The 24,076-nt window shown below is 41.4% G+C and overlaps 1 protein-coding gene across 1 annotated transcript in view; it reads left to right on the top strand.

Annotated features, from left to right (window-relative positions):
* LOC105945081 (zinc finger protein 585A-like) overlaps window positions 1–24,076 on the top strand; it is a 42,696-nt gene that overhangs the window by 9,653 nt on the left and 8,967 nt on the right. The gene's annotated exons all lie outside the window — the stretch shown is intronic.

The following is a 24,076-nucleotide window of genomic DNA, read 5'->3' as shown; positions in this document are numbered from 1 at the left end:
ACCAAAGCTGGGGACTCAGAAGGAGGTAAGCAACTGAGGAAAGTGACATTCAGAGTGTGGAGGTGGAGATGAGATCAAATGTGAGGGAGCAAGTGAGGTTGTGCAGGAGGAGGGAAGAGTGAGGGATGCAGCGTGGGGCTTAGTGAGCAGAAGGGAAAGGGGTCTGAGAGAAGAAGTGGATTGGAGGGATCTGGAGAATGAAGGCCAGATCTGATGCAAAAAAGAGGTTAGAGGAGATCTGCTGGGTGAAGGCATGGCTTAGAGAAAGAAGGAAGGAATGAAAGTAAAATTAAGGGGACATGGAACAGGAAAGGACTCCTTCACTCTGGTATCTGACTTGTCTCTAAGAGTCAAGAATTTCAGCATGGTTAACAATATTTGCTATGAAGAGTGTCAGCGTACAGATAATAGTGCTTTTTTTTTTTTTGGTTTTTCAAGGTAGGGTCTCACTCTAGCTCAGGCTGAACTGGAATTCACTATGGAGTCTCAGGGTGGCCTTGAACTCACGGTGATCCTCCTACCTCTGCCTCCCGAGTTCTGGGATTAAAGGCATGCGCCACCAAGCCTGGCGAATATTTCTTCTTTATAATGGTGGTTCAAATAATATTAAGTAGTAGTGAACTGTGCTTAAGTCCTAAGTATAAATGACCTTTGAGTATGGCCTTACTCCTTTTCAGATATAAGCTTAAAAATTTCTCATATTTTGTGGAACAAGCTACTGTGAAGGAATTAGGTAAGGGCACTGTGGTAGTTTGAAATCTTGACCCCCTATATATATATTCAGGAGTTTGTTAAAGATTGTAGTTTAGATTTGCAGCCTCTTGGCTGGAGGAGATGTCACTGTGGGTGGATTCTAGGGTCCAGCCCTAAGGAGGATCTGAATTCCAGCCTAAGATATGCAGAGTGCTGGGTTCTGCCTGAGTTCCTGCAGTGTGCTCCCTGATGTGTAGTGGTGGTTTCTGTCTCTGTGTGGGCCTGTGAAAGTGTGCCCAGCTTCTTCTCCCATTATGGAACTTCCTCTGGATTTGTAAGCTTCAAATATATCCATTCCTCCTCCCATAAACTGTCTCTGGTCTGGGGGTTTATCCAGTGACCTGAGGCTGTCTACTACATGAACTTCATGCCCAGGAAGCCCAAAATGGTGAGTTTGTGGACTGGATTCCTTAGCTAGGAAACAGAAGCTGTAACTTCTATATCTCTGCCATAGGACAGTATCTTCTAGCTCCCCAGTGTCTATCCCCTTTGGATCCTTGGTTTTGCTCCACAGTATCCCATGAACCTCAATTCCTGAGGTCCACTTTTTTGTTTTTTTTGGAGATTGCAAACAGGTGTCTAGATCTGTTCAATCTGCCAGCTGCCCACAACTTCCATCTGTTTGTGTGGTGAGCTCTGTCTGTGGACTCTGGTGTTCTTAGATAGCCACAACCAGGCCCTGGCCCTTGAGAGGCCATGTACTCTATTAGCCATTCTGCCTTGAACCCGAGCTCCAACAATCAGCAAGTTTAGCTGCCAGACACAAGGTCAGGAAGACAAGCTGGTTACTGCCGCGGTGGTTTGTGGGCTACATTGAGGCTCTGCATAGGGGAGCATTCAGAACAACAGCATTGTAGGTGGAGCTTTGTTGTTATCTGGGTGGTGAGCTGTTGTATCCAGTCCATGGGGAATATGGGGGTGGGGTGCTTGTTGTGGCTGGAGATGGGGCTGTGGCCATAGTGTGTTGGAGTACCGTAAGGTCATTCCTCCAGAGACTTTGGTCAGAATGTTACAAGGGCCACCTCCCGTCTGTCCTAATCTCTCCTTGGGAATGGAGTCAGGGCTCTTGGTCCCACTGTCTCAACCTGTCTCTGCAGCTTTGTGTGAGTCTCCAGATTTGTTTCTCTGAGTCTCTGATCTATCATTGAATCTTTGTGACTGTCTCTTTGCCTGGTCTAATACAGCTGTTTGAGCTCTACTCTCCTGTTTTTGATGTCACTGGCCAGTGTTTCCCTAGTATCTCTGGGTCTCTCACCACCTCTTTCCTAGGAGGTCTTTCCGTCAGGACCTGGGGACATAGGACAGGAGCTGGGATCAGGATTCCCACTTCCTGGTCCTTTGATTTGCCTCTTCTCTCTCAGAGTCATTTCACTTTCTCTCTTGCACTGTATGTGTGCTTTACTGGGGAGCAAACCTAGAGATTTGTGTATGCTTGACAAGTTCTGTCACTGAACCATATTCCATGTATCTTTTCTAAACTTACTTTTGGAGACATGGTCTCACTCTGTAGCTCAGGCTGGCCTTGCACTATGCAGGCTCCTCCCTTGGCTTCCCATGATCTTGGGATTACAGACCTGCGCCTTCAGGACTTGCAGTGTGTCCTTTGTGGACGTGAACAGAATTGCCCATGGCAGCATTGCATTATGTACCCCTTTGACTTCCTGGCTCAATTCTGCCTCCTGCATGCAGTTCCTAGCGTTGTGTGTAGAGGTGGGGCTTGTGCAGAAACACTCAGTATGTCCGTCCCTGTGCGCTTCTTATTCCCAGCCAGAGCCTTTGAACACCAGGTGGTGGCAGCAAAATCCCAGCTGCATATAGCAGAGCTTTGTAGGAAGAGGTGCAGAAATGGCAGTGCATGTCTGTAATTCCAGGCCAGCCTAGTGTACAGAGTTGTTTCAAGTCCAAGCTGCACAAGTGGAAAAACTCTGTCAATTAACATAAAAGTTAGTGATAGAGGATCTACCTTGCAAGGCCTGTGACGTGAGTTCCTTCTCAGTCGCTTTCTCTGCATGACATCTAGGTGAGTGACCTCCCATCCTTGACCTGCCCCTCCCCCAGGAATGGAGTGATGTGGCCCCTGTTCGCTGGTGTGCGGTTTGAACTCTAAAGAGAAAGGAGTCACAAGTAAGCTCAGATTTATCCCCAGGGCATGACAAAGACTGCATGCGAAGAAGTTGGGAGAAAGAGAGAATAAAGGAATGAGCCCTCTGTCTGTATCCCAAGCAGCAGATAAAGCTCTTTTACAGAATCCAGTTCCTCATCCTGGGGTAGCTAGCTATGAGTTCCAGCAAAGGCTATGTTTTAGATGGTGTCAGATCAGTCTTGGTTTCTCTTTTCACTCCTTCCTGCTTTCTTTCCTTCCTTTCTCATTTGGACCCTCCAATCCTGATAGGAGAAAGAAATTGAATAGGCAGTTTAGGGGTATTAGACCCCAACATGAGCAGCCTTCTATTGCGGAAATTCACGCATTGTCCTTGGGCTTGTAAGGAAAAAAACACATCTGGTCAGAAATGGATTACTACATGTCAGAAACCATCTGAAGAGTCTGGCCTTTCCTCATCTCTCCCCTTAGGCAGTCCTTCCAGTCCCTTTGAACAGAATTCTAAAATCTCTGACCCCAGACTCCTGGCATCAGGAGTGAAATGGCTGAGACAGCCAACCATCCATGGGGCTTGTAAAAAAAATCTACAAACTTAGTTCCCTTCACATAGCCCGTATGTACTTAGCACATTATCTACTTTTCCAAATTCCCATAAGGGCTTTTTCTATCCTCATTATACCTTTTCAGTTGTGTGTGTGTGTGTGTGTGTGTGTGTGTGTGTGATGCATGTGCATGTATGTATATTCATGAGTAGAAGTGTGCATGCATGTAAGTGTTTCAGCATGTGGAGGCCAGAGGTTAATGTTAGGAGTCTTCTTTAAGCACTCTCCTTTTTTTTTTTTTTTTTTTTTTTTTTTGAGACAGGGTCTCACTCTAGCCCAGACTGACCTGGGATTCACTATGTAGTCTCAGGATGAACTCATAGTGATTCTCCTACCTCTGCCTCTGGAGTGCTGGGATTAAAGGCATGTGCCACCACACCTGGCTTGAGACTGTGTTTTTTGATCCCAGAGCTCACTTCAGCTTGTCTAGCTACCTGCTTACTCCCAGGGCACCCCTTGTAAGGGAATGTTCAACTTTGGTGAAGGCCTTTTCTGCATCCAATGAAAGAACCAATGTAATTTTTTTTTAATTTGAGAGCGACAGACACAGAGAGAAAGACAGAGGGAGAGAGAGAATGGGCGCGCCAGGGCTTCCGGCCTCTGCAAACGAACTCCAGATGCGTGCGCCCCCTTGTGCATCTGGCTAACGTGGGACCTGGGGAACCGAGCCTCGAACCGGGGTCCTTAGGCTTCACAGGCAAGCGCTTAACCGCTAAGCCATCTCTCCAGCCCAAGAATCAATGTAATTTTTTATCTTAAGTCTAATTAAGTACTGTCTTATGTACATTGTTTTGCATATATGTTGAACCAAACTTGTATCCCTAGATTGATGCCAATTTTGTCATAGTGTATGATAGTTTCAATATGTTCTTGTATTCAGTGTGTCATAATTTTATTGAGAACTTTTGTGCCTACAATGGAAATTGGTCTTATCTTCCTTTTTTTGGTACTATATCTGGCTTTGCCCTTAGTGTATGTGAAACTTTGTAGAATAAATTTGGCAGTGTTCCTTCCCCTTCCATTTTATGGAACAGTTTGTTCACTCTTTCATATTTTAGTAAAACTCAGTGGTGAATCTATTTGAACCTGGGGTTTTCTTTCTGGGCAGATTTATTTATTATTACCATTTACTTATTCAGAATTTCAAAGACACAAGATGTATTTGGATCATGTCACCCCTCCCACTCCTGCTGATCCCCCTCTTCCTGGGGGAAGCTTGTTCCTGCTTCTGTCGCGTTGGTAGTCCACATTTGTTTTTATATTCCCTTGATTTGGTTAGGGCATATGTGTCTAGGAATTTATCTATTTCTTCTGAATTTTCTCTTGGGAAAAACAACATTTGAGAATATTCTTTAATGGTTATCTGGATTTCATGGCAATCTGTGATAACCATCTCATATCTAGTTTTATTACTGTAGGTCTTTTCTTTTGTTAGTTTGGCTAGGGGTTAGTCAATTTTGTTCATTTTTTAAAAATTTTATTTATTCATTTATTTATTTGACAGAGAGGGAAGAGAGAGAAAAGACAGAGATAGAGAGAATGGGCACGCAAGGACCCATCTTTTTTTAATTTTTGAAAAAATAACTGACTCTGGTTGATTGAATGTATTATTTTTCAGTCTGAATTTCACTGATTTCTATCCTAATCTTACTATTTTCTCTGTTTATAGACTTCAGGTTTTCATTTCTATTGTTTTTTTTTTATGTGGCCTTGAATTGTATGGTTAGGCTTTTTGGGGATTTTTAGTGGTTTCTTTTGTTTGTTTGCTTGTTTTGTTTGTTGTTTTTCAAGGTAGGGTGTTACTCTAGTTCAGGCTGACCTGGAATTCATGATGCAGTCTCAGGGTGGCCTTGAACTCATGGTGATCCCCCTACCTCTGCCTCCTGAGTGCTGGGATTAAAGGTGTGTGGCTCCACTCCAGGTGATTTTTAGTTTTTTAAAGGGAAGTAGTTATACGCGTGCTTCTTTAACCACAGTGGTCTCTCTACAATTCCTACTTTTCAATCAATTTTGAATTCCAACAAGGATACCTATGTCTCCTCTTCTAAACTGCGTGCTTCCTAACATTTGAAACAACTAATACTTTTACTGTGTATAGCACTGCTGAAACATACGATCTCCCACTGAACACACTTCAACTCAGAAGTAGAACTCATGTTTCCTTACGTATTCATGTCTGCATAGGTGTATGTGTGTATTTATACATGTTGACATCAGAAGACCACCCTTCTTCAGCTCTTATATTCTTTCCTCCACCTCTTCCACAATGGACCCTGAGCCTTGGAAAGTGTGATAAGAATGTTTCTGTGCTGAACATTTGTCAGTCACATCTGAGCACTATGGTGCCTTTTGGGTCATCCCAGTGTTCACTGCCATCTGAAAAGAGAAGCTTCTCTAACCAAAAAAGAAATGGGTATGACCATTAAGGAAAGTTTGTACAGGGCAGTTTGGTGAGCATAATATATGTATTTACCCAGACCAGAGCAGGCATTTCACTCCTAATGCTCATGACCTCCCCCACCATAGGCTTTTGGTTAGATATTCAGTACCAGACATGTATTCCCTCCTATAAAGCTGGTCTCCAGACCAATTAGAGACTAGCTGGTTTTCCCCATAGCAGACATGCCACTATTGCATCCATTGGCTCATTTGGCCTGGCAGGCCAAACTTGAGGCTTGCAGTGTCCACTTTTTTCACACTGATGGCTTCTGTCTCCCATAAGGCTGCATGCACTGCAGCTTTCTGTCAGCTGGTCTACCGGGAAAAGGATCTTTGCTCAGCCTCATTTTGATTTCTCAGTGACTTTACAGCCCAGGCATAGGGAGTCACCTGCAATCGGGTCTTATCATCTATTCCTAGTGGGAAACGAAGAGCCTTGGCAATAGTCCATGATGTTTTGTTGGCATCAGGGGCCTCCCTGGCCAACAACTCACTGGATGGTATCCTATCCTTGGCACTGAAATTTTTCTAGTAACAGTCTGTGGCTTGTGGGTTTGCCATTATCCAGAGAAATAGGTTATCATGTGGCTTATTCACAATAACCTGAATTTTGATTACCCCTCCCCCTACAATCCTGTTACTCAATCTCTTCCCCGGACCATGTTTAGGCCATTACCACTGAATGGAATTAAGTTGTATAAATGTACAACATCTTCATTACACTATTGAGGGATGAATTGGAGAAATCAATAAGGAAATCAATAAATTCATGGAATCAAATAATGATAAGAACATAACATACTAAAGCCTTTGGGATACAATGAAGGCAGTCCTAAGGGGGAAACTTATAGCTCTTAGTGCCTATATTAAGAAATTAGAGTTTTCATAAGTAAAAAATTTAATGCTGCACCTTAAGGCCTTAGAAAAAGAACAAAGCAAACCAATAATCAGTATATGGAAGTAATAATAAAGATTAGGGCAGAAGTTAATGACTTAGAAACCAAACCAAACCAAAACAAAAAAACAATAGAAAGAACCAGTGAAGCAGAGTTGGTTCTTTGAAAGAATAAACAGGATTGATAAACCCTTAGCAAATCTGACCAGAAGAGAGGGAAGAGACAAAGATTAATAAAATTAGACATGAAAAGGCACCATGACAACAGATACCAAAGAAATTCAGAAAATCATAAGAACATACTTTAATAATATATATGCCTGTAAGTTTGAAAATCTGAAAGAAATGGATGATTTCCTTGCTTCGTATGACTTAGGAAAATTAAATCAAGAATAGCTAAACCAAAATTTGTGCAATATGTTCATAACGATGGCTGTGGTTGCCACGAAGTGCCTCATTTACTTTCACTACTGTTACTGTGTCGTGCATGCAGATGGGAGGGGTGGAACTGTGCACTAAAGTAAAGTGGGGTTTGAACTAGTATGTGTAATTCTGAACAAAATATTGGCAAACAGAATACAAGAATATATCGAAAAGATCATTCACCCCAACCAAGTAGGCTTTATCCCAGAGATGCAGGGGTGGTTCAATATATGCAAGTCAGTAAGTGTAATATACTACATAAATGGGCTGAAGGACAAAATCACAGGACCTTCTCACTATATGTAGAAAGTCCATTTGGCAAAATCCAACATCCCTTCATGGTAAAAGCCCTACAGCAACTGGGAATAGAAGGAACATATCTCAACATAATTAGGTCTATTTATGACAAACCAACAGCCAACATAATGCTAAATGGCAAAAAACATAAAGCTTTTCCAAAATCAGGAACAAGACAAGGGTGTCCAGTTTCCCCACTCTTAGTTAATATAGTACTGGAAAGCTTAGCTGTAGCAATAGGGCAAGACACACGCATAAAATGGATACAGATTAGAAATGGACAACTTTTTAATAAAGACAAAGCTGCACCCTGGGGGGGAGATGTCTCCCTGAAATTCAGCATAGTTTTGAAAGCAAAAGGGGCTTTGTGAGCCATCTAGTGAAATCAGATCTCAGATAATGAGTTACATAGAACAATGATCAAGCCTGGTTAACTACATGAGCGATTTTATCTAAAAATTTAAGTGTATTATGATTTAAAGTGAGTCTGAACTCAAAAGTTTCAATTTATATGGCCATTTTTATATAAATATAAAATAACATCAAGCTACGTCAACATTTTGAAACATAAGCACAGGTAGACAGTACTTATTTATAATATAATTATGCATATGTTCATATACAATATCTAATGGTATATTAGGTAAAAACCAAACACTTTATAGTTTTTATTTAGATGGACCATTGTTACTTTTAAATTAGACTATCAGTTTGCTTACTTTTTATAAGATGCAACAGTCTTTAATCTTAAGCCTAGACACTTAAACACATGTGTTATTAGAAATAAAACACAAAGCTTAGAACATAAAGACAGAAAGCCTTTCATATGACAGTGTTTTGTTTAAGTTGCATGAGTTAAAACTTTAAAAATGTGTTGAAAAATAAACACAAATAGAGTAGCATTTTATAAGGATGCCACAACTATGAGTTTAAGTTTCTCTGTAAAAATTTTAAAAAGTTAGACTTAAAAACAAAGCAACTTTTATTATGTACAAAAAAGCTTATCCAGATTCTGAACATTACCAATTTTGGGGATTGTACTTCTGTAAATTATTATTATGAAATTCAAATGTAGAATAAAGATTTTTGAGAAGCACATTAGCTAAAAATTTATATTTGATGCTTATATATTAATCTAAATAAGAAATCAATTCCAAGTAAGGTAATAAAAGAAGTTTAAGGCACATTATTTTAGAGGAATAGATCATAAATCAGTTTTTGTCTAATATTTGTTATTCATGATTATTTAAAAATGGGATAGATTTAAATATTTTCTCTCATTTTTTTTATAAATTGTTTTTGTTTATTTATTTATTTGACAGTGACAGAGAGGGAAAGAGGTAGAGAGTGAGAGAGAGAGAATGGGCATGGCAGGGCTTCCAGCCACTGCAAACGAACTCCAGACATGTGCGCCCCCTTGTGCATCTGGCTAATGTGGGTCCTGGGGAACCGAGCCTCGAACCAGGGTCCTCAGGCTTCACAGGCAAGCGCTTAACCGCTAAGCCATCTCTCCAGCCCGATTTAAATATTTTCAAAACTGTTTTAGATAGGAAATCATTACTAGGTAGTGAGCCGCTGGTGTAGGTAGCATGCTAGACTGTGGGCTGCAGGGGTCACTGCACCTGCTGTAGATGAATCTAGATCAGAGAAGAGTTCTGTTCTTGCCAGGAGTTCCGTCCCGGCCAGGATGGAGGGGCACCTTCTGGTTCTCTCTCTTAGACTCTGTCCCTAACTGAAACTGTCTAAAAGAGGCAAGCCTACAGTATTTATCCTCATGCAAGTACACTCAATTAAGTCCTCTAAAATCATAGTCAATTTTGGTTTATAGACTTGTGTGGCCATTTTATCCATAGACAACCAAGTGCCTTGGAGTCATTCTCCAGTCCTGCACATGTCATTCACAGCAGTCATTTTGTTCACGTGTCTACCTTCTTTGACACTCAGAATGGCTCAGGTCCCATGTGGATGAAAACAGAAGGCATTAAACTCCCTCTTGCAGTGCTGGGAATGAATTTATGCTAGGCAAACCACTGAACCACACCCTCAGCCCAGGAATCTAGTGTGAACAACAAATACCACTGAGTAGCTATTCTTGCACATCTGTTGTTTCTTATGAGTCAGTTCCTTGTGAGGAGGGATAGTGTTATGAAGCAGAGTCTCATTCTAGCCCAGGCTGGCCTGGAACTCACTGTGACCTTCGTGCTGCAGGTTTCCAAATGCTGGCATTGATGTAATTCACCACACTCAGTTTCTTAATTGTTAATCACAGCTTATTTCTGTAATTTTTTTATTAGTTGTCAATCTCTCACTGTGACAACCAATTAAATGAATCCTGTGCATATTAGGAAAACATAGTTAAATTTTTAGGTACAATATGTGGCTTCAGGCTTCTGTAAACATTCTACAATATATCTTTTGAACTTACAGGTGGATTATTGTTTTAAAGCTTGGTAAACTTAGGAACAACATCTAGAGAACAACATTTTTGTGTTTTGTTTCCCAGATGGAAGTCAGGCCCTTGTGCACACAGGTCAAGTGCTACCGCAACTCTGCTTCCCAGCCCCACCTCCCAAAGAGCCATGGCCAGCCAGCCTTTTAAATCGTAACTTTTGGAATGTCTTCTTGGCTCCCTTGTCAGCCACGCCTTGCCTCTCTCTGGCCTTGCTTCACATCCAGGATTCACACACTTCACCAGATCAGCCATTCAAATTGTGCATCCAGGCCGACGGTGCAGCTCAGTGGTGGAGCCCTTATCTACCTGCAGTATGTGAGGCCCTGGATTTCTGAACATGTTCCCGGGGGATGGGAGGGCATCCCTGTGTTAAGCATTCTACATAGCTAATTGATCACTTAGAAAGTCTGCACTGTGGAAAGCTGGACACCACAGGTTTGCAACAAAATTGTATTGGGTGATCTTTGGTCACATAAATAGACATGAATTGCTCACCTCTGTGTTTGACTAAAATAGTGAACTACCAAATAAAATTCTTAAGGAAATGTTCAAACAGTTGTGTTAGGTTCTGCACACCCATAGGCTAAGGATGGCATCACAAAACATATGAGGTCTATAGCTGAGACTTCTCTGCTTTGCACACACTTGATGTTTCCATGAATAGACTTAAAACTGCCTTGATTTATAACTTCCTTGGTTGTATTGCTATAGAAATTCTGTTAGCCATGTAGGGTGCTTCACATCTTTAATCTCAGCACACAGAAGTCTGCAATAGGAAGATAGCTGAGTTCAGGGCCAGTTTAGTCCACGAATGAGTTTCAGATCAACCTGGGCTAGAGGGAGACCTGCCTCAAGAAGCCAAACAAAGCAAAAACACATTTTGTAAATTTTACTTTGTTGAAACATCTTATTTGGCATAATCTAAAGCTGTGTTTCCAGACTGTCATCGCTCACACTTGGCTGCAGAATAAACTACCTATTCTTTATTTTGAGGTGAGTGCTATGGTTTTATATCCTCATGTTTCATCCCCAGCAGCATAAGAGTAAAACAAGAAAATGAAAAATTAGCACATATTTTCCTGTTGCTTCACACCTCCATTTCATTGCAGTTGACATTTTGTCTGCCCTATTGACATGTTGAGTCACATTATGTCGTTGTGAGGTCGACCTGCTCATTGCAGCAGGCTCAGCAGCATCCCTGTCCTCCACAAAGTCAGGTGTACCAGTATATGCACTACCTACAATAAAAATTCCAACTGAGTGGTAAAAGTTACTCTGCTTGGGTAACAAGGCTTTGGAGGAAGCCAACTCGTTCCTTCTGGGTTAAAACAAAGCAACACCCTTGATGCTATTTTTTCTGGGAAGGCCAGAGCAGTTCAGGGAAAAGTGAAGTATGGGTTGGACGTGAGACACATGCTGTGCCTTTGGCTTTGAATAAGTCAGGGCTGGAGCTAATCTACTGTTAAGTGGACATCAAGGAACTATCTTAAGACGGGTGGGGAGGTCATAACCCCAGTCTAATGGTCCAGGCAAGAGAATCTAGGCCATTATGGGGAAAGATTTTAGGGCTTAGAGTGGGTTGGGGTCCCCATCATATCATGTCATGCTGGTAAGAGTAATAGAGGAAAGATAGTGAAATACACATGATAAGCAGCCCAACATATACATGCTGGTAATGGTTTATCCTGTGTTAACTTTTTATCTAGATATAGTCAAAGCAGGGCTGGAGAGATGGCTTAGAGGTTAAGGCATTTGTCTGCAAAGCCAAAGGACCTAGGTTCAACTCCCCAGGACCCATGTAAGCCAAGTGCAGAAGGTGGCACTTCTGGAGCTCATTTACAGTGGCTGAAGGCCCTGGTGTGCCTATCTGCCTTTTTCTCTCTTGCTGTCAAATAAATAAAATCAATAAATAGATATAATCAAAATAGTTATTTAGAGAAATGTAAGACTCACTGGCCTTGGTGTATGCGAATCCCTCCCTACATGGGAAAAACAGAGCATAAAGATTAACACACCAACAGCATAAACCTCAGAAATAACACTGACCAGAGAATCAAGCATCAATAACTGACTGCCTTTGTTTCCTCTTCTATATTTAATCTGTTAGCTAATGATAGTATAGAAGACATCTCTAGGAGGAGAATCCTCTCTTTTATGAAATTGCCAGTTCTCTGAATACAGCAGTTTTAATATTGGATACCTGTCTCTGCTCACTGGTTTCTCAAATTGGCAAATATCAAGAACTGAATTCTGGTTTTAGGGACACAGGCACAGCGAAAAGTTAGGAGTTACTAAACTAACCAATCAAAGCAGTGAGTGGGAAATGATGGAACAAAGACTGTGTCTTGATACCCCACCAAGCAGTTCTCTCATGCATTACAGCCTTGAGCGAGAGGTCTGTCAAAGCCCATAGCACTGTCCCTGCTTCTACACCTGGTGACACTTCCTCCACGTCACCCCACGACCAGCCCACAGTTCTGAGGTAAGCCAAAACTCCAACTTAGGACGGGAACGCACCCATCCTCCCTCCTCTGCCTGGCAAAAGTTCTCTTAGTCATCTCCCACACATTGCAGGCGGACCAAACCTGATCTGACCAGGCCCAGCTTTATGAGAGTTAGGAAGACTCTTTATGTGCAGCATTATCCAAATCTTTTAACTTGAATGTTGAGCGTTTACATATAATGAGGAGAGGAGGTACTCATTTACTTTTCTCCTTTGAAAGTGTGCTTAGCTAAATTCCAATGTCCTCTAAGAGGCAGGCAAGGTAAAAGTCCCAATGAATGAATGTAGTGACAGGCTGTCACCATTCTACTTAATAACCATAGCGGATAAAGGCAATCAGGTTCAAACTTGTGCCATAATCCCAGCTATACAGACAGAAACGCGAGTCTACTTTGTCTTTGACTTGACGGACATAGCATTCCTGAAACTGCAGGCATACACAGTGCTTTGAATTTGCCCCGTTTCCATTTCTTTTATTTTATCATCACTTGCTGCTGCACTTGACAGATAAGAAGTAAAAAAAAAAAAGCAGCTGGACCATATCTCAGGCAGAAATTTTAAAAAAAATTTCTAGAGTTGTCAGTTTTGTTAACGAGCCCAAATCCCAAAGGCTCCACCAGCTGAAGATTAAATAGGATGCTAAGACACAAACTCGTGAAGTAACAGGGATATATTACATTTAAACCACACTGCCCTGTTCTCTGAGCACCAGGGAGCCGGCCTCAGTCCATGTATTCTGGGGGTCTGCACTTATAGCTTCAGTGGTTCCAGGTGCCCTCACAGGGTCCCCTTGTTGATCTCAAACCCACTTCTGGGTAGCAGGTTTGTTACCTCTTTAAACTTATTTTTTAATTTTTATTTATTTATTTGATAGCAACAGACAAAGAGGCAGATAGAATATGCACACCAAGGTCTCCAGCCACTACAAGCAAACTGCAGACGCATGCACCCCCTTGTGCATCTGGCTAACATGGGTCCTGGGGAATCGAGCCTCGAACCGGGGTCCTTAGGCTTCACAGGCAAGTGCTTAACCGCTAAGCCATCTCTCCAGCCTCTCTAAACTTTTGACAGGGTTTGAAGCTCACATGCTACCTCTCATCTTCCCTTGACTCTTTTTCTCCTTCCTTGAGCCTGCAGTATTCCCACTTTTAGGCCCTTCTTGAGGAACTCTCAGGCCACCCTCTGCCTTTACTCTCCTCTTCATACAGGGTCTGGGACAAGAAAAGACTTCAGCCCGGGAGAGGCACAAAAATTTTTATTTCCAGCCATATCAGCACCATACCAAATCAAGGCAAAATCCAGCTTGAAAATTTAAATGTCCAAAAATGCTTTCATCTCATGTCCATTTTGACATACTGAACAGACTGTGGTGACACATGCCTTTGATGTCAGCTGCTCTGGTGACTGAGGCTGGGGATTTCTTGAGCCAAGGACAGGCTGTTACCAAGTGCCTTTATATTGCTTAAGGTTTTTGAACCAGGATCTTCTCTAGCCCAGGTTGGCTTTCAACTCCTGCACCCCGTGCCTCAGCCTTAGCCTCCCAAATGCTGAAAATGGGCTGTCATGATGACTCTGTGATTAAGGCACTTATTTGTAGGGCCTTACAGCTTGGGTTAGCTTCCCCACACCCAGAGACAGCTGGGCACCAGCCCCAGTGGCTATGAAGGCGTGGCTGTGGCTTCAATGCCGCCTGCTGCTGACGTGCCTTGAGGGCGGGGCTTGAGGTGCTGACCAATGGGGTGCGCTGGCCCGAAGCCTGGCCAATCAGGCGTAGCGACAGCAGGGGCAGGCTTGGGCTTCCTCAGGCTGGGTTTGCTGTGGAGCTGCGCCTGCCCGGTGCTTCTGTGTGGAAGACTTGTGCCCTCTCGGCAGTTTGGGGACATCGTTTCCTGGACTGAGTCTCCTTCTTCACCGTGCTGTGTGGAAAGCCAGGGAGGCAGCTGGGTGCTCGGGAAGCTGGACGATGGGGCCCAGGGAGGCCGAGGCCGCTGGGCTGCGACCGTCGAAGGCGCTTGTCGGCCTCACGGGTGATGGCCTCGTGGTCCGTCTTCCCAGTGGATGCTGCGGGGCTCGCAGGACCATTGTGCCGCCAGACTTTCCAGAGAACCTCTAGTTTCACGTCTTCAGGTGTCTGTTAATCGCTGATTTCTCCTGTGATTACTGTCTCTGGGACTCCAGGAATGTGAGTGGCGTCCCCTTGTCTCTGTAGTCATTGGCTCATATTTTCTTAGTGGATTTGGCCTTCTCACCACTTCCTCTCCGGGATGCATTTCCTTGAAGCCATCGGGTCAGTGATACATGGAATGGAATCCAGAAAACTGGTATTTAGTTAATGAGCAGTTTTATTTAGGCACATCCTCTCTTGGACAAGTTCCTATGTGTTCATTACTTTGGGGCTCACTGTGATCTGGCCGTGAGTGGTGGGGTGGTGAATCTATGTCTCCTACTAGATCCCCCAGAGCACAAGGTGGGATCTGTGAAATTAGAAGTTTACAGAGGGATCGTGCATTGGGAGACAGGTGTGGAGATCATGAGATACACAAAGAGTCACTTATACAATGCGGTAGGCCACAATAAGAGCTCATGGTCAGGCATTGGGGTTTGGGGTTAGATTGGCTTCCCCTGCTCTCCTCCTTCACCCCCCCACACCTGGGAGGCCTGGCTACTGGAGAACAGTCCCACCTGGCTGGAGACATGACTATGAAGCTATGAGCTGGGGAGGCAAGGCAACATCAGGCTCCTCTACCCTTCTCCCTGACACTCAGGCCTAAAACCTTGGGTTTTCTTCGTTTTTCATGTGGACAGGGTTCTGCTGACTTGAATCCTTTTCACTGAGAGACAGGTCAGAGAGGAAGGCTTTGGACATTTAGGGGGGAGAGGTGGAGCATGCACCCAAACTAAAATAGAGCTCCCCTGGGACTTCCAGCTAAGATAGCAGCATAGGAACCACGCCAATGCAGCCTAGGGGAGAAAAAGCCAAAAAATAAAAATAAAAGAAACCGTAAAATACACATTTTTACTAACAAGTGAGATGTATAAGAAATTAAACTGGCAGCAGAGATGTAGGAGAGATCTAGAGCATCCAGAGCCTCACACAGGCTGAAGTGGCTCCAGGAGCAGCAGCAGCAGCAGCACCAGGTCCACAGCTTCACAACAGCCAGGCTCAGCTTGAGCCCCAGGAAAAGGCAGTGCCCAGCTCCTTGGGAAAAGTGTAGCAGTCTAGCGACCCAGCCAACCTACTTGAACCCACAGTGCACCAAAGAGGGACCCAAGCAGGAGTGCAGCATAACTTAGACCAAAATCATACCAAAAGGTAACTTGGATTACACCAGATCAGTACCCTCCAAACAAGCCTGGTATATAGGACTGAACTGGAAGTGCACCTTCCATATCAGGATAAATTATATGTTAAATCTGATGGATGATCAGATTTTCCATTCCTAAATAAGGTATATTTTGGGTTTATTATTTGTTGCTTCTTGATTTATAGTGGCTTTGTTGCCTCTTCTGTTATACATTAGGGAAGGGTCTCACTTGGTCACAAGCTGACTTGGAGCCCTCAACAGATTAGAAATCTTAACCTCCTTGTAGACAGGATTAAGGGTGTGGGGCACCACACACCCTAAGGGACAGTTAGAGGATCTGGTTGTCATAATACCTACTATGCATAAATATTGTGTACTAATTTTCATTGAAAGGGTGCAATGATTAGTTAAATTTTAGAATCTGCTGGTATTTTCTTCCACTCAGCCTACTTGAATACTCTCATAGCAGGCAAACCCAAAATCTAGGGTCACTTTTGTAGGTATTCTGAGAGTCTTGAGAGCCACACCTAGCACCTTAAGCTCCTACTTTGAAGATGTATAACATCAGATTGATTCATACATCTAATAATACCCAGCTAACTAGAAAATCCAAGCATTAATTAATGCAAAATGCAAAAATATATACATTATAACACAAGAAACACCAAAAATCAAGGTAATATAACTCCACCAGAAAGAATTAATGCATCAGAAATGACCTCCAATGAGAATGAGTTAGAGGAAATGCCTGAGAGAGATTTCCAATGAATGATTATAAAAGAATGAAAGAAGACATCAAGAGAATCAAAGAGGACACAAGACACCAATTTAATGAAATAGAGGTCAATACAAAACATAAATAAGGAAATAAATAATAAAATATCAGGATTAACTACTAATGAAGAACACAGTTATGAAGTAAAAAACCCTCTAGAAAATCTCAGCAGTAGAATGGATGAAGGAGAGGACAGAATATCTAAACTAGAATACCAGGTGGCAGTTCTAATATAGTCCAACAAAGAGAAACACAAACTAATAGTAAAGTATGAATGGGAATTTCAAGATATTCAGGACACTATGAAAAGATCAAACTTAAGGATTCAGGGTATAGTAGAAGGAGAAGAATTTCACTCCAAAGGCATAGTAGGTGTCATCAACAGTCATAGAAGAAAACTTCCGCCACGTTGGGAAAGAGGTGCTAATGCAGATACAGGAATTCTTTAGAACACCAGCCAGACAAAACCTGGAAAGAAACTCTCCTTGCCATATTATAATTAAACTACCAAACACACAAACCAAAGAAAAAATATTGAAAGCAGTTAGAAGGAAAATCAAGTTACCTACAAAGGCAAGCCCATCAGGATCACAGCAGATTACTCAAAACAAATTTTAAAAGCCAGAATGGCTTGGAGTGATGTATTCCAAGTTCTGAAAGACAACAACTGTCAACCAAGGTTACTTTATCCTGCAAAGCTACCCATTCAAATAGACGCAGAAATAAGGACATTCCACAAGAAAAGCAGGCTAAAGGAATATTTGAAGACAAAACCAGCGCTGTAGAAAATACTTGAAAGACTCATTCCTCCATGCTGAAAACAAAGAAAAGCACACATATAAGGAACCTGGAAAACACAAACCACACTCAAATACTAAAATAGACCATATATTGGGACTCAAAGCAAATCTTAACAAATACAGGAAAATTGAAATAATTTTTTGCATTCTATTTGACCACAATGGAATCAAACTACAATTCCATAGCAAGAAAAGCTATAGAGCATACACAAAATTATGGAAACTAAACAATACACTGCTAAATGATGAATGGGCCAATGAAGAAATCAAAAAAGAAAAACAATTTCATACAGTCAAATGATAATGAGAATACAACATATCAAAACCTTTGGGACACAACGAAGGCAGTCTTAAAAGGTAAATTTATAGCTTTCAGTGCTTATATTAAGAAATCAGAAAGGTTGCAAGTAAATGACCTAATGCTTCACCTTAAAGCCTTGGAAAAAGAAGAACAAGGCAAACTGAAAATCAGTAGACAGGAAGAAATAATAAATATTAAGGGAGAAATTAATAAAATATCAACCATCCTCCCCAAAATCCAAAGAATCAGTGAAACATAGAGTTGGTTCTTTGAAAGGATAAACAAAATTGATAAGCCCTTATTAAGTCTGGCCAAAAGAAAGAAGAGACACAAATTAATAAAATGAGAGATGAAAAGGGAACATCACAACAGATACCAGAGAAATTTTTAAAAAATCACAGGGACATACTATAAAAACATATACTCCACCAAGTATGAAAATCTGAAAAAAATGGATGATTTCCTTGATTTATACAACCTACCTAAATTAAATCATTATGAGATTAATCACTCAACTAGACCTATAACAAGAATGGAGATCCAAGCAGTTATCAAAACTCTCCCAACTAAGAAAAGTCCAGGCCCAGATGGATTCACTGGTGAATTTTACCCAACTCCTTTTATGAAGCCAGCATCACCCTGATACCAAAAACCAGGCAAACATTGAACAAAAAAAGAAAATTACAGACCAATCTCCCCTATGAATATAGATGCAAGAATTCTTAACAAAATATTCACAAAAAATACAAGAATATATCAGTAAGATCCTTCACCTTGAGAAAGTAGGCTTTATCCCATAGAAGCAGGGATGGCTCAACATATGCAAATCAACAAATGTAATACATTATATAAATGGACTGGAGGAGAAAATTCACATGATCATCTCATCAGATGCAGAAAAAGCATTTGACACAATCCAACATCCCTTCATAATAAAAGTCCTAAAGGCAATTTATGACAAGCTTTCAGCCAACATAATACTAAATGAGGAAAAATTGGAAGCTTTTCTACTCAAATCAGAAAGAAGTCAAAGGTGTCCACTATCCCCACTTTTACTTAATATAGTACTGGAAGTCTTAGCCATAGCAATAGGGCAAGAGATGCACATAAAACGGATACAAATTGGAAAGGAAGAGATCAAGTTATCATTATTTGCAGATATACTTAAAAGACCCTAAAGACTCTATCAGCAAACTGTTAGAGCTGATAAACACCTACAGCCATGTAGCAGGATGCAAAATAACTACACAGAAATCTGTAGCCTTCCTATAAGCTAACAACAAACATACATGATGAAATCAGAGAATCACTGTCATTCACAATTGCTTCAACGAAAATAAGGTACCTTGGAATAAACCTAACCAAGGAAGTAAAGGATCTCCACAATGAAAACTTTAAAACACTCAAGTGAGAAATTGCAAAAGACACCAGGAAATGGAAAATCATCCCTGTTACTGGATCAGAAGAATCAACATTGTGAAAATGGCAATCTTACCAAAAGCAATCTACACATTTAATGCAATCCCGATCAGAATTTCAATGACATTCTTCACAGAAATAGAAAAAACAATCCAAAAATTGATTTGGAATCACCAAAATATCTCAAATATCTAAAACAATACTGAGCAACAAAAATAAGGCTGGTGGTATCACCATACCTGATTTTAACCTATACTACGGAGCCATAGTAACAAACACAGCATGATACTGCCATACAATCTGACATGTAGATCAATGGAACCGAATAGAGGACCCAGATATAAGTCTGGGTGGCAGTAGCCACCTGATATTCAATAAAATATTCCTAAAATACTCATTGGAGAAAAGACTGCTTCTTCAGCAAATGGTGTTGGGGAAACTGGGTATTTATTTGTAGAAGTATGAAAATAGATTCTTCTCTTTCTCCATGCACAAGAATTAAGTCCAAATGGATTAAAGACCTTAACATCTGACCTGAAACTCCGAAACTGCTAGTGAAATAAGTAGGGGAAACCCTTCAACATGTCGGTCTTTGCAAAGACTTTGTGAATATAACCCCAATTGCACAGACAATAGAACCCCAGATTAATTGCTCGTCCTCATGAAATTACAAAGATTTTGTACAGCACTGGACACTGTGAATGAAGTAAAGAGACAACCTACAGAATGGAATAAAATATTTACGAGCTATACATTTGACAGAGGATTATTATCTAGGATATACAAACAACTCATAAAGTTAAATAATAAGAATTCAAACAAGCCAATTAAAAATGGGCTATGGAACTAAATAGAGGGTTCTCAAAAGAAGAAATACAGGTGGCATATAAACATCTAAAAAAATGTTCTACATCCCTAGTCATCAGGGAAATGCAGATTAAAACTGCATTGAGATTCCATTTCACTCCTGTCAGATTGGCTAACATGAAAACAAATGACCATAAATGCTGGTAAAGATGTGGAAAAAGAGGAACACTTCTACACTGCTGGTGGGAATGCAATCTGGTCCAGCCATTGTGGAATTCAGTGTGGAGGTTCCTACGACAGCTAAAACTAGATACCATATGACTGAGCACTATAGCACTCCTAGGCATATATCTTAAGGACTCATTACCTTAGAGATACTTGCTCAACCATATTTATCGCTCCTCAATTCACAGTAGCTGGAAAATGGAACCAGACTAGATGTCTCTTAACTGATGAGTGGATAATGAAGGTATGGCACATTTATACAATGGAGTTCTACCCAGCAATAATGAAAAATGAAGTTATAAATTTTGCAGGAAAATGGATGGATCTTGAAAGGATTATACTAAGTGAGGTAACCCAGGCCCAGAAAGCCAAGTGTCACATGTGAATCTTAGCTACAGATGATTGTACTTCTGTGTGAGTAGGAAGAAAACTCAGTAGCCATGGTTAGTAAGCTAGAAAAGAGATATAAAGGGAAGAGAAAGGAAGGAAGGGAGGGGGGTACTTAATAGGATGGCATTGTATATATGTTGTTGAGATCTTCCATTTTTTGACTCACCTTCAATCTCTTTTGAGGTTTTAATGTTTTCTTCAGTCAAGTTCAGCTTACTGATAAAAGCTGAATGTACTAAGAGACAATTCTGTTCAATTTCATTGATACAATTATTGATTCTTTGATGGTTTGCTTCCAGTTCAGAAATTGTTTTAATCAGGGTGTCATTGGTTGTTGTGTTTTTATTTTGGTTTGAGTTTTTGTTGATTTCATTCGAGCCTTCCATTGTTGGACTAGGCATTCTTGGTGGAAATCTCTGTTTTCTGACTTTTGTTGTCTTTTTTGTATTATGGTCCACCCATTATATAATAGAAGACTCTTTAGTTTATTGAGTATGAAGCAAGTTTTTGTCCTTTGACCTATTTACCCACTGACTCAGGTGAACAGGGATGTTTGTATTAGGTGGCCAGTCAGGCTATCAGAGCAAAAGGCCTGATTCCACAGCCCACACAGGGCCTAGGGCTCCAGGGCACTGGGAGGAACCAGGAAGCTGGAATCTGGCCTAATCACTTCACACCACACTCGCCTGCACACCATCCAACCTGGGGGAACCCAGACCAGGAAACTGGTAGGAGCTAGGAAGCAGGGATCTGGCCCATTCACTCCATGCTCCCGCGCCCATCTGCACACCCTCTGCTTCAGGGAACCCAGACCAGGGAACTGGGAATAGCCAGGAAGCAGGGATCTGGCCTACTCACTCCATGTCATTCCCTGCCACCCAACTATGGGGACTTTTAAAGTGCCATTGAATACCCTGCATTTTGCATCATGCATGGTCAACAGTTTATGGGGGACAGATGTGTAATATGGTGGATTGGATTTAGTTGTCCCCCCTAAATTTATATATTCTGAATGCTTGACCCCCTTTTGTTTTTTTTGTTTTTTTGTTTTTCGAGGTAGGGTCTCACTCTGGTCCAAGCTGACCTGGAATTAAATCTGTAGTCTCAGGGTGGCCTTGAACTCAAGGCGATACTCCTACCTCTGCCTCCCGAGTGCTGGGATTAAAGGTGTGCGCCACCACGCCCGGCTCTTGACCCCCTTTTGATGGCAGTTTGTAGGTGGAGCCTGCTGGGGAACTGTGCTGTTGGGGGCAAGCTTAGTCTGCTGCTGCTGCTGACCATCAGATGTTGGGCCAGGAGGTGGTTTTTAGCCTCTAATCAAGACGTGCTTTTCTTTACCATCATGAGGCTTCCTCTTGGAATTTTAAGCTAAAATATGCCCTTTTCTCCCATGAGCTGCTTCAGAATGGGTGTTTTTCTTTTTTTTTTTTTTAACAGCAGTGAAAAGGTAATCATCTACTCATACATCCCCATTGTAATATACATATGCATTCTTTCATTTCTGTTCCTTGACATAAATACTACCTTTGATTGGATTAGCTGGGCGTGGTGGCACAAGCCTTTAATCCTAGCACTTGGGAGGCAGAGGTAGGAGGATCACTATGAGTTCAAGGCCACCCTGAGACTCCATAGTGAATTCCAGGTCAGCCTGGGCTAGAGTGAGACACAAAACAAACAAGCAAACAAACATTGATTGGATTATCTGAAGTGGTTCTAGAGAAACAGAATAAAAAGTTGAATTTCCTAAGTGGATTCATTGTTAAGTGCAACTGCCTGTCCAACACCACCACCGAAGAACTCTTCTGGTAACATGAAGAGCACTGATAATTCATGCTGTGAGGTTTTTAAATTACTGTGTATTTGATATTCCTCATTTTCCTCTTGTGAGGAGTAAGGAATTTAGTTATTTTATAATTAAAACTATGGAATATTTGTGAAAAGTAAATAACATATTGAGATTGTCAGATTGCTTCTAGCATCTTTAGAGAAAGTCTGTAAGCACATACAGATAAAATTTCCATTCTCCATGTGTACCTGAAGGATCAAAATATGACTGTGGGGCTGGAGAGATGGCTTAGCGGTTAAGCGCTTGCCTGTGAAGCCTAAGGACCCCGCTTCGAGGCTCGGTTCCCCAGGTCCCACGTTAGCCAGATGCACAAGGGGGCGCACGCATCTGGAGTTCGTTTGCAGAGGCGAGAATCCCTGGCGCGCCCATTCTCTCTCTCTCCCTCTATCTGTCTTTCTCTCTGTCTGTCACTCTCAAATAAATAAATAAATAAAAATTTTTAAAAAATATGACTGTGTCCTAGAGTCTTCTTTTCTGGAATCATAAGGGTGAGGTTGCCAAGAACTAACTCAAATCCCTCATCATACAATGTCTAACTTACTATGCAATGTCAAGTCCCACTCTAGTGGAATCATGGCAGTTCCAATATGGGTCCTGATTGTAACAGTGAAATCCTGTAATTTGAGATGGAGATTTGTGGAAAGACCATGGTAACACGAAGGACATTGAACTGTCACATTCTAGTGGGTTTATTTTGCCTAAGGATGTGGCATTCCCATACATAGGAACGATTATATTTCCAACCCCTGCAGTATTGTTGTCTCTGCCTTTGCCTCTTGAATCTGTGAAATTGGGAATGACCTTACATGAAGGCTGTACTAAGTAGCACAACATTGATATTGCTCAGTACCCAGTACTCAGTACTTTGCCTCTAGGCCTATAATGAGAGTTACCAGGTAGAATATGTGGCCAGTGAAATGTAACTTATGAAATATATGTGTGGGTGAATATATTCAGTGTATGGGATGATGGGCAAAGAAACATAAAAATATTTCAGGCTTCAATTGTCAATATAGCCTAACTGTTCAGAAAGTGTACACTCAATAATGAAGCTCACACAGTTAAAAATACTTGCAAGAGTTTACTGGAATGGTTGGCTGAAGCATGGGTCAAAATATGGCTAGCAGTATATGACCTGGAGCTCCCTGAGTTCTTTTTAAAGGTGAAAGCAGGTTTGTACACTGATGGATGCGTTTGATTACCTATGAATACAGTTCAACTCTATACCAATTTGATATTTAAATGTTGAAAACTAATCGTAGGAAATCTTAAAAACCTTTTGTCTGGTAGTAAACTATTGTGGTTCTATGAGAACAGATATATCCATGTTTTCTATATAAACACTGGTATTTGTGCCATATCTTTGAGTGAAGGTATTTTAAGTTGTGTGTATTCATTGGATTGTACTTGCATGGCTTTATAGCATACACAGTGTAGTGTGTGTGCATGCATGTGTGCATGTGTGTGTGTGTTCCCAATAGAGGGTGCATTAAAATTACCTACTGCAGTAAAGTACCTGTTCTAACATGCAAAAGTGGTGTCAGAAACACCCTAGGTTCATTTTTTATTACATATTTGATTATGAATTAATATCTCATCGTTGTTCAGAATCCTCTGAGTTTGCCACATTTTTCATGATTCCTACTTCAATTTATTAAACTCCATATGGAGTCTTGATCCACACATTAAGAATAGTTCCTGTTTTACTATCAGTTTTGGGAATTTAACTCATGGCTTTACATC

The sequence above is a fragment of the Jaculus jaculus genome, chromosome 23 (genome assembly GCF_020740685.1).
Source record: "Jaculus jaculus isolate mJacJac1 chromosome 23, mJacJac1.mat.Y.cur, whole genome shotgun sequence".
Lineage (NCBI taxonomy): Eukaryota > Metazoa > Chordata > Mammalia > Rodentia > Dipodidae > Jaculus > Jaculus jaculus.
The sequence above is the reverse complement of the archived record's forward strand: the minus strand, read 5'-3'. Positions and strand labels throughout refer to the sequence as shown.